Consider the following 12293-nt stretch of genomic DNA (forward strand, 5'->3'; position numbering starts at 1 on the left):
CTCAATTATAAATCTTTATTTTCAAGGTTTTACAGCTTGGACATAAAATCTTGCTCTGGGCTCAGACACAACACACAAGGTCTGCTGTACAGGGACTGCTCTAGTTTTTTTTTTGAACCAATCTTTTTAAAAAAGGTCAGGCTGGGGGACCAGATGGCTGGAGGGGAAGGTAATGAAGACACGGGGCTTTTCTGAAAGAGGTGGCTGGCTGAATGCGGGCAGCTTTACAGTGCTGTGCCATTATGACAATCTGTGGGTGAAACCACGCTCGGCTCCCCTGTCCCTGCCAGCTGCAAGCCCTCACTGCCACACGGCCCCAGCGCTGAGTTAATTGGCATCCCAGCACCCACAGCAAAGAGCAGGGGCTGCAGGGTGAGGGCAAGGCATCCCCCAGGCACTGCGGGGTAGTGCAGGGGAAGCTCACACAGCTGCTCCAGGAATGCGCCCTGGGGCTGCCAGGTGTGTGTGCTCACTGCTTCCCCAGCATCCCAGCATCACACCTGCCCCTGCCTCCTCCTGCTGCGCTCTGCTCCCAGGAGAGGCTGCAGAGAGGGCTGGAAAAGTAGAAGGCGAATGAAGAAGTAATGGCACTTTTCAATTGTGATTGTGAAGGTAATTTAGGGCCTGCCTCCTGCTTTCTGGAGCTGACAGTATTGAAATCCGGTACTTCTGTCTCGTTAAACGCACGCTGAAATATTCTGATCATTCCAAAATGCCAATAGTGTTACAGCAAAAACAGAAAACATGTTTACCAGCAGCAGAACCACGCAATCTCAGGTCACATCCTCGTTCAATCTGAGGCATGTTCTTTGTTTCCTCACTGAGTTAATCGGCTGATTTGCTTTCCCTGCCCTATGCCAAAGCCTTTACCTCCCCCTGCATGGAAGCAGCGCTGAGGACCTCACTGCTAATAGTCATCCTGGCAAAGCACTTCCTCCATTTCTGCTCCTCTTCCAAAGTTTGGCCACTCTGGCACATCAGCTCCCCCCTCAAGCCCAGTACATCTGCACATAATGTGTCCTAAATACACAGCCACTTCATAAACTAGAACAAATCTATCTGGTAAGTCAGACTCCAGCAGAGCTGAATGCATATTTAACCAGCAGATCACAACAGATTATTGTCTGGTTGGTGCACCACGTAATTTAACCCTTTGGAAACGTTGGCGTGCATCCGCCAGCCAAATCACTGCTCAGAAGGCGATGACGTATGGGATGAATTACCGGTAATAAAGAAAAAGATGTATGGGATGGATTAATCAAATCATAAATTTCTTAAGTCCCTATGGCAGTCCATAAATCAGTTTGGGCTCTCTGTTCCTGGCCCTCATTCAATGTATAATGTGAAGTGCAGGTGACCTACATGTATGGGGATTTTTAGGTGCTCAGTTGGACGCACCCTGGGTAAAACAGAGAGAAAACCATTTCTAAAAATGTCACATCCACATATTTCAAGTTATACCATTGGAAACGTGCTTTTGGGAAGGTAAAGAGTATATGTTCTTGTACCAAGGGTTAAACCAGACCCAGGGTAGACACAGCAGAGCTTTGATCAGCTGCAGCTCACTGAGACAGGGCTTGAAGTATAGGAAACTACCCCAGGGCAGCCTAGCAGCCATCCTGAATTTTTAGATTTTTACCCCATTTTTTGTGTTTATAGCATTTGGGAGCCTTGCAGCAGAACGCAGTGCTGGGACTGCAGCAATCGGCACTCGCTGCCCTGCTGAGGTTCTGTAGGACCTGCAGCCATGCTCCATCCACGCTGATGGAAGGGAAACACATCACAAGGGGAGCAGAACCTCACACCCTATCATCATTTCATTAGGAGCTTGGAATCAGCCCTTTACAACAACTCAGCTCAGACTGAGCCTTGCTGTTCCCAGCACAATTCCCTACTCTCTGCACCCATTAAACATGTGCTGGTTATACATGCAGGAAGGAAATCTCTGATCGGGCTTCTGTCATTCCTAACCCTCACACAAGCCCTGTCTCTACCAGGAGTCCTTGCCTCGGGATCTCTGCAGCCCCAATCAAGCCTGCATTAACGAGTGTGCCTTTGTACCAGCTACATGGCCTGGGAAGGTCTCTGCTGCTTCAGTATGAGGTCCAAAAATAAGAGCAGCAGCACACTCAGAGTGAGCCTAAACATCAATGCATGTCTACCAGAGGGAGCAGCAGACTTTAGAATTTCGATTTCTTTTTGACTGTCCACAAGAGAGATGAAACAAGGAGATTAAACACCCGGAATAAACACCTATAAATAAAACTGACTATTTAAGCCCACAACAGCCAGGACATCAGTCACAAAGGCTCCCGCTCGCCTCCAACCCCGCCACAGAAGTGTCTCTGATTTTGTTTACTGCTGCACAGGACAACATCAGAGCATCCACCTCCCTTTGAACCTGGCTGCTGCTCAGCACAGATCCGGCTCTGACACCAATTATCAAAGTGCTGCCTTGGCCAAGGGACTGCAGCTGGGGATTATTCTTCCCTTCTTCCTTCTCCTTTCTCCAAAAGAAAGTGAAAATCACCACAAACAAACAAAGAAAACCCCAGCCTGTTTGCTTAAAAAAAAAAACATTGGCAGAGCTGAACCGGAGCTGTAGTGGGAGAGGGTTAAACTCAGCTGCTCTTGATGTGAAGGCAGGCAGAGGGGCTGCAGCAGGAGCTCGCAGGCTGCGTGCCTGGCAGCGGATGCCCTCTGTTGGCATCTTGCAGCAATATGATTAGCACCGAAAGCTGGCTGCTCCCAATCGCTGTCATTTTGCTCTTTGTTTGTCCTGGGCCATACGGAACAGCCACCAGTGCAGGGCCCTGAGCTGCGAGCATGAAGTAAATAATGGCAGCCCCTGCTCTGGTGAGCCCACGCCCTGAGTACAGGTGGGAATATTTGCACACCCTTTGCAGCACAGCAATGCAAATGTTGCCCACGGGACTCTTCCTGTGTTCCTGCTGTGGCTGGGAGCTCGTGGCTCACTGTCTGCAGATGTCTGCCCCACTGATGGATGCAGCAGCTTCCTACAGTGAGCAGCTCTGCCTGCAGCCCAGGAGGAACCCCTGAGTTACAGAAGAACATGTGTTAGGAAAAAAAAAAAAAATACTAATTACATATCTACTGCAGCCAGAGTTTGCTCTTAAGCATAGACCAACAAGTTGAGGAGCTGCTCCATGCATGGAACGCCCTGGGGTCATAAAGCAAGGTCAGCTCGTGTCTCCCGGCAGACCTGAGGATGAGCACAGCTCAGGGAGCCTGGCCATGGCACCAGTCTGCTCTTTATCAACATCCTGGAGATCACTATGGTAGGTACCACAGTGCACGGAGAAGGACTACAGATAGAGGTGGCTTGCAGAGCTCACACCACCTCACAGCACTGACCTGCACCTCATGGAGATGCCACCAGGAGCCCCAGGGCTGGTGATCCCACCACACTGGAGCAGGGCTGGCTGCTGAAAGGCCCAGGCACCAAGGAGATCTATAGGAACAAAGCAGGCCTGAGGTCCAGCCAGGAGAAGCTGATCCCAAAGGACAGCACACCACAAATGGGTTGAAAGCAGCCCTCCCCCATGCACATACCCAAAAGCGCATAGTAACTCATCTAGGCTTAAATACAACCCATCAAGGCTGAGACAGGTGGCACTAATTAGGGCTTGTTAGGGCTCATTAGGGCTCTCCTGGCCTAACAGCCTTTCCCAGGTGTGGGGGCAGGAACCTGTCAGCAGGTGGGACTAGAAACGATGTCTCCTGTTGCTGGGCTCTGTGTCAGAAAGAGCTAAAAGTAAGCTGTGCGAGGAAGGTCTCATCTTCAAAATTGCCTTTTGCAGCAGTTCATAGGGGCAGTGCTACTGTTCACTCCATTCTCAAAACTTTCCTCAATAGAGAGCAAGCACAGCCGTGCGTGTGATTGACTTGTGGTTGTTTTATTGCCAGAGGAAGCAAAGAAAACTCTGAACCAAAGGAGATCATAAGCAATAAATGACGATTATTCCAGTTACAGTCTCCTTCGTATGTCTCTCTGAGGAGACTTTATAACAGAGATTATATGGTAAGAGTGGATTTACGCTTGGAGGGGATCTAAGTGCATTTTTCCTGCAACAGGCTGGAATCTTGTTTTAATGGTAGATAAAAAACAAGGTGCAGAGAGGGCTCGTCTGTGTGTGCGTGGGGGGAGTCTGTTAAATCCTATTTGGTATATCAGGGATAATCTAAACAGCTGGTAATAAGAAACAGGAATAATCTTGAGTAAACCCTGTGAAGCCAGTGCAAATATTTAAGTCACTTATTCAGAGGGAGCCATAGCAAGATCTGCCTTAAGAAAGACAGATCAAAGGGTGCGGAGGCTCTTACAGCTGAATACAATCACACCATTGCGCTCTGTGACCCAAATTCAGACAGGCTCCCAATTTCTGGAAGTTGCATTCGAACTGATCTGGTGCCTGGTGGAGAAGCTGACAACACTGTGAGTTACGGAGGCAATTTTGGGACTGCTTGAATCAGCTCAAAAATGCAAATAAAACATTGTGGTGGTATCTCATGGCTCTGTCTTCTCTGGCCCAGCATTGGGCAAAGCAGGGGGTGAAGGATGCAGAGCTGAGCCCACCTCACCCCTCTGCCCTATGAAGGGCCGACTGATGGCCGCCATCCCTTCACCTGGCAGAAGGACCTGCTGAAGCCTTCAGCTCAGGAGTTTGTCATCTCCAGAACGCACTTCTTATTGCCTTTGTTCCGCAGTGGGAAACTCTCAGAGCATCCGATGAGTTTCTCTTTTGTTCACTCGGATTTCTGAGTCACTCTTTTAGTTTCCTCAAGGCTGAAATTCCGCTTCCAATAAGTCCACTTACTTTTATGTACAGAAGCCTCCCGGTTCTCAAAATAGCCTTCTTAATTTAATTAATTCTTAAAGATTGCCTTTAAAACTCGAGCAGTCATTAAAGACGTTATTGTCCTTTTTTTTTTTTTCTTAACAGCCTTTCGTGAGGTGCCTCTCCACAGATAGCTCATTCTCCAATTAATGCAAATATTCAATGCTTCAGCTCCCACTGAAGCAGTAACCAACTGCAGCATCATCTGACCTTGCCGTGTTGCACACAAAGCATCTCGCTCAGCGCGTAGCAAATGCAACAGGGAAGTTGTTTTGCACAGATGCACAATCCTTGCACCGTGCACCTCAGGAGAAGCTTGTCATTGCCAACAATCAGAGAGCCAACCATGCTTTGCAGCAACAAGAGGAAACACGGGTTGAACAGCAGTGGCGAGCACCTCCCCACGTTCCCATCCTTTGTTTTTGTTTGAGGTCTTGAAAGTGCTTGTAGAAAAGAATCACTTTCGGTAAGAATAATGCATGGCCTCTCCAGGCTGATTTAAAGCAGATATTTTATCCTACTGGGAAACAATAATGAAAAAAAAAGCCTGATTTTTACCAAACGCCTTATGAATCTCCCGACACATTTCTCTTTCTCCTAAATTTCACGAGAGGTTTATTTTTTTTGCATTAAAACTCGTGTCTGTTCTACACTACCACCCTATACAGTATTTTTTTTCTCTTTGATGAAATGCTCTTGTTTGCTGTTGTGTGTTGACCAAATGGTTTCTGGCTTTACAATCTGTCACTGGTTCTACATTTACAGCTTGCAATTAAGGGCTTTGATTAAATATTTTGCACAAAGCTGCTTGTTCCAATAGCCAATCCTTATATATTTTCCAAAACACAGAGAAAAAGATAAGAGTACTGGAAATGAAACAAAGATTGAAGTTGTAAAAACAGCCTTTAGAGTCTGGGTAAATGCACACCATGCTTTATAGCTGGGAATGTTATCTCTTTTGATACTCTGGCTTGCCCTTGGGTGGCAGAAAGCAGAGTCTTTCCTGGATTTCTATAAATGAGGCCAAAAGTCTTTGGTAAAGCACATACATACCATGTGCGTGCAGGAGATTTTTAAAATAGTGTGTTTTGTATTTTTTTTTAAGGAAACATAAGGTGCCAAAAGCCATTTTTTCCATCAATACAGACATGGTGCTCTTCTTGCAGTGACCTCCATGCCCTTCTCTCCCTCATGCTGGGCTGTGCTCCCCATGGGCTCCTCCACCACCCTCCATGGAGCAGCACTGTGCGCTGTTTTGTGCTCCCTTGACATAAACCATTTCCCTGGGACAGCTCTTGGAAGCAGCACAGGGCTGGCACGAGGCCTGCAGAGCACTGAGAGCCTCTCTGCTCCTCTTCTGGGCTCCTGCCCACTCAGAATAGCTGTTGCAGGCTCCTATTGCTCAATCGAACTGGGATTCTGTAAAGGAGAGGAAAGACAGTTTCTCTCCCCCAAGACACTGATCAAGGAGGGCATCCCAGCTGGGCTGCCTGTGCAGGCTGCTTGCTGCTGAAGGCTTCTCTATGGAGACCGTGAGCCCATTTGGGGTGGGAAAAAAGGATTTTCCCTGCTGGCTGCTGTCCCTGTGCTGGTGGAGATGTCGCTTTGGGGCTTTCTGCAGGATTGGCATCTCTTGTGCTTCTTCACCTCACATAGAATCACAAGACCTCTAAGATCCACAAGCCCAATCCCAACCCGTCCCCCTCCATGCCCACTGACTGCATCCCTCAGTGCCACAACACCTCAGCACGGCGCTGCACGTCACCCCCTGCTGACGCTGTGTGGCACTGAGTGGCACTGTGACCGAGTGCCTCCTCCAACACTCCTCCATCCCCACACCCCAGCAAGCAGCAGGAGGCACTTAGCAGAATGAAGAAAGTCCAGTTCAGCATTTCCCCAGCCTCTCTGCTGTCCCCTCGCAGCGCGGCAGCAGATGCTGGGGGCCATGCAGGGCACTTTCCATTGATGCAGAACTAGGGTGTATCCTAAGAATGGCTCGCTTTATTTACACTCACTCAGTCCTCAAATGAATCTGGAAATTTCTTCTTCTAGGGTTCCCTGAGCTGCTATTCCCAGGCTTGGGCTTTGGCTAGAGCCTTCACTCCAATCCAAGTTCCAGGCAGAAAGGAAATTGCAAAACTGGTTCTGTGGCTCCACGGCAAGCCTTGTCCTACCCTAACAGGTGTTCCATCTTCTTCTAGACTGCTTTTTTAGCTTGCAGACAGTTTCTCCCATCTCTCATCCCTGGAGGCAACCAAGGCCAGGTTGGATGGATAGCCTGACCCATGGCAGGAGCTATATGATCTTTAATGTCCCTTCCAACCTAAGCCATTCTATGATTCATTACTCCTGTTACTTCCCTTGATCTCTGTCCAGTTGTCCCACCTCTTCCTTCCCGTGTGATAACCCCTCTAGCCACGGAGCTCCAGTTCAGCATCCCCAAGAACTGCACGTCCTGAATCATTTGCCATTTTTTACAACCTGGATGATGTTTGCTATTTCTGTAGCAGATATCACTGGCTTACACTCTTTTTGTGGAACAGAATAAGCCCCAGTTTTCATTCTGTTGAACTAAAGCCCAGCTTGCTTACACAGTCTATCATCCCCAGGCTGCTCCAGCTGAATCTCAACCTCTTATTTTCAGTTCATTTCTCCAATCTGTCATGGAGGTGTTTGAAAAAGGGTGTCCTTGATAAATCCGTAGTGAGACACTCCTCTCCTTGACACCTTCTAGATACCTGCAAATGGTATATAAGTGTCTTTTTTCAAGATCTGGGGGGATTCAAGTCGAATTGGTGGGTCTCTAGCTCCCCACTCCTGCTCACTTTCCCAATACTTTCTAAATTATGCATTTTTTGTCCTTTTTCAGTCTTCTGACTCTCCCAGAGATAACCCCTAATGACTCTGAGACTGCCACAGCCAGTTCTGCAAGTATCCATGGCTTCAATTCACCAGGTCTGGAATAATCTTCCCAGAAGGGTTTTCCTCCTTGCTTCTGTCAGTCAGCAGCTGGCTTATCACCAGGAACAGAAGGGATTATATCCCTTGTAAGCATTTTATCCTCTTATCTATGGATGTTCATTATCTGTCTATCACTCTCTGAATCCTCTGGAGCCCTTGCCCTCCGTGGTTGGTTTGTAGCACTGAGTTCCACCAGTCAGCCCCTTCTGCCCATTCAGATTTCAGTGCAATCAGAGCCAGGCTCCTCTCACAGTGAAGGATGAGCAGCAATGGTCACGAGGAGTGAGGAGAAATTTAGGCAAGATATGAACATCCCAGGACTCTCTGGCTGCACAGAGCAGGGATAAGTGGGATGGGATGGGCACAAAAATATCCTACGAGGATACCAAAGGATAAAGCCTCGTTCTTTAGTTTTTCCTCAGCATTTCCCTTGTGAAGCATAACCAAACCCAGCCACAGAGGAATATCACAGCTGTCCATCCTGCAAGAGCCTCTGTGCGGGCTGGAGCACGTCTGTAGCAGCTCCTTTCCAGCACCCCAGGAGTACGCCCACAAAACCACCAGTTCTGCCCTTGTCTGAGATGTCTTTGCCTTAGAAACAAGTGCCCATGTTCCTTTCATCTTTAAGAACCAAAAAAAAAATGGACCAAGATAAGGGTGAGGCTCTGGATGGGTCTGGGCAGGGTATGGCTCGTCCATCCAACCAAGTAGTTACAACCTCAATGTCATCATCTCCCACTGAGATAACTGAGAGAGTTCATGACATCTTGTCCTCTCCAAGCACCCCATTGCTGGGTCTCTGGGTCACACAAAGGGCCCAATGCCTGCTCTTAAGCAAACACCCACACTGTGCTTTGCTGTGAGCACCAGGCACTCAGCAGTCCTGGATGACCTGCTGCTCTCCAACCCACAGAAGGGTTTAACCACTTAACCACTCTTGGAGCTGCTACACCACTTCATCAGGGCTCGATGCTCTTCAGGGAGGTTTGTTTTTTCAGCAATTGGCTTTGTTCTAATACAAAAAAAAAAAAAGAAAAAAGAAAAAAAAAAGGAAAAAAGAAAGAGGGGGGAGAGTGGGGAGAGGGAGAGAGAACGCAAGAGAGAAAAGAAAAGAAAAGAACATTTATTTGAAAAACTGCAGCCTGGCTTTCGTTGCTGGAGAAGAGCTCCGTCTCACAATGGAGCCTGCCTTCTCCGCGTGTGAACTGCGCTCAGCTTGCTCAACAATAGAAGATCAAAACCCATGTAAGAAATGATTTCTAAGTATCGGAGCATCTTAATGGGAAATTCTCTAGCAATTGCTTGGCTATTTTATCTGCAATTAGATATTAAAATTCCAAACCAGAGTATTTTCCAAGTGAAAATGTAAAACACGGCAAGGTCTTGTCATCTAGCTTTGCTGCTTCCCCCCTCCCCATGCATAAAATTTGCTTTTTTTTCCCCTTTTATCAGTCTGATCAGGGACCTGATGAGGAACACAAGCGAGAGAAATGCCCACGAAGGGCTGCAGGGAGAGATAATAGGAGGATCTCCGCACTCCAGCATTGCTTGCCTGGCCTCTTATTGACAGAGCCTCCAAGATACTCAAAGATAGCCTTGCTGCAAGTTACATTACCTTGAGATTTATTTTGGTGCCACGGAAAAGAGAGAGGGGTGAGGGCAGGGGGAGGGGGAGCTGGAAATGTTGCTGTGGGTAGAGTGATTATAACCAGAATTTCTTTTTAATGCAAAAATCTTTAGCCCGACAAAGGATCCATCTCTGGGAGAGGTTTTTCACCATCTGATCTCCCACCCCTTTGCATCAGAGCGTTGCGGAACGTACTTGGAAGAGTGGTGAGTGCGTTTTAACCGATAGCATTCAGCGCTTTTTACTGTGCTATTCATCCACATGACAAAGCTGAGAGGGGAGCCCATACTTCTTCCTGACTTTTTATTGCTTTTCAGCCCAGTGGGAACCGGTCGACATGAAAAAAAAGTGGTTTAACCACAAAATATGTTTAAGCTGCTTTTTTTCTTTCTTTCTTTTTTTGCTTTTTTGGCTTGTCAGACAGGAGGAGGACGGGGAGGCGGAGCGGTGGCAAAACAGTTGCAGCACAGCGATCAGGAAAACAAACCTGAAATCAACCCCAACATCGGCCTGCGTGAGCCTGGAGGGCGGGAGATGCAGAGAGGCGATGGCGGCCTTCAAGTGCTGGGACCTCCGTGCTGTGCGACAGGAGATAAGATAGAGGATCGCTGCCGTGTGGCTTAGCAGGAGCTGCAGGGAGGCTCTGAGAGAGGCTGGATAAAACTTCTGAGGTCTTCTCCAGCCCCAACCCATTGCGCCGTGCCCACTGACCGCATCCCTCAGGGCCACATCTCCACAGCTCTCAGACGCCTCCATGGATGCTGACCCCACCACACCTGGGCAGCCGTGCCAGTGCCCGACTGCTCTTCTGGAGAAGTGTTTCCCAATATCCAACCCGACCCTCTCTGGGCCAGAATGAAATATCATGTGATTTACTTTGGAAGTAATTTGTTTTTTAATCTATATTCAAACTCCTGCTTTTTCTAAATTAGAAAGGAAAAGAACCCTACGTTTAGCAGAACTATTGCTGAAGCATGTCACACCAGTAACAAATAGTAGTGAAACAGTGTTTATACAGCCCAAAATGTTCCTTTTTGTGTTTTTTTTCTTGAAGCTAACCTGCTCATTGACCTGCAACACAAGCATTTAATTACCTCTCTGAAAAATCCATGTTTTATCAAAGAAATAAGAAAAGATCATTTCTAATTTGGGAACGCCGCTCTGCGAAGCAAATGGAGTTTTCTCAGCTCTCTGTCAGTGCATCCCTATGAGGTTCACAGGGTTGCAATATCACCTCTCCATGCCCCCATCCTCAGAAGCTGGGCTCAAAGCAATGAGCTCCTTGCACCAAAATCTGCCCCTGGAAGAGATCAGCAGAGGCTCTCTCCACATGCAATGCTCCCAGCTCCAAACAACACGACTTTTCTCCCCAGCTGCACGGTGTGCTGGAGAGTCTTTTAAGAGTTTCTTTTGCTCATAACCTCCTCTAATAAAGTGAACCTCTCCAGCTGAGCCCAGTCTAGCTTCAATCTCCCTCGTGCCAGATGAGTGTTTTAACTCCTTCCCCACCAGGAACCCAGCCCAGCCCTCCCAAAGAGCAGGTCAAGGGCTGTGGTTGGTGCTGCAGTTGCTGAGGTGAGCTCAAGGCACTTTGTATCAAAAACAAGAAATGATTGGGCTTCTGCTGTTCCAACTCCTATAATCCGCGGGCTGCTGCAACATAACCTCAAGTTGCTAAGAGAAATACTCCTGCTCCAGCTGCACCGATGCCCATCTGAGTGGTGTAGCACTAACTCTGCTCCACCTACATCACCTGAGGTCCTCCCAAGGACTGCAGCACAGCCTGCTGCTGGATGGAGGCCATGGAGCGTGCTTTTCCGTGCTCACCGTCCTCCGGCTGGCTGGTTGCTCTTGGCTCCAGAGATGGAATGCCAGCTGGGACACTGGAGCAGCAGTGACTGGAATGGGCTGCCCAGGGAAGTGATGGAGTCTCCATTCCTGGAGGTATTCAAGAATCGTGGAGATGTGGCACTGAGGGATGTGGTCGGTGGTAGGAGGACAACTGGACTGGAGGATCTTGGAGGTCTTTTGCAACCTTAATGATGCTACAGTTCTATGGCTGCTGCCTGGTGCTCTGCAAAGGTGTTGGGAATTAATGTAGGGAATGAAGGTCTATCAGCACCACGTGGATTCCTCCGTCCTTGGGTGGCGAGTGAGCAAGAGTCAACCTGCCAGGTCTGTAGGGAAGAACTTCTCACCCAGTTTAAGCATGGCCAAAGCAAGCCGTGTAATGCGCGCTAGCTGATGAGACGTCAGGTGAGCCTTGGTAGGAAAATGAATGAGTGTCTTTGGAGAGGCTGGATGGTGGAAGAATGGTCTCATGCAGCTTGACAGTCCACGAACAGCTCCAGCTGAAAGTCTCACATGCTGAGTTTCTTTTTTGGCAAAAGACCAAGCGATCGTTCCCTGAAGCTGTCTGCAAAAGTGCTATAGCATTTAATGGGAATAGAGTTGATGGAGTTTCAGAGAAAATTAACAGAGCTCAGTGAATCTCATTCCAAAGCCCATAGAGTGGAACAGCAAGGGGTTGATTTTCTGACAATCCCAAAGGGAATTACAGAGCCTCACAAGGGCTCTTGCTCCCAAACCTCCCATCCTGTGTCTTCGTTTCCCAAATCCTTCTTCCTCCTGGAGAGATCTCGAAACAAGAGGCCATGTCCCCAGAAACCATCTCACTGCAGCTCAAGTCCAGCCATTCCCCACAACTCCTTCCTTTTTCTCGTTGGTCTTTGCAAAGTTCCATGGTGACTGCTTTCTTGAGGGTGTGCCATTCTTCCTTCTTCTCCTCCATAGGTCACTGAAATAGGAAGCTGCCTCTTGCTATCTCCTGGCTTTAGGGCTTTGTT

This window comes from Centrocercus urophasianus, unplaced genomic scaffold (assembly GCF_019232065.1).
Source record: "Centrocercus urophasianus isolate 14NV4802_14NV808 unplaced genomic scaffold, USGS_Curo_1.0 seq_34, whole genome shotgun sequence".
Lineage (NCBI taxonomy): Eukaryota > Metazoa > Chordata > Aves > Galliformes > Phasianidae > Centrocercus > Centrocercus urophasianus.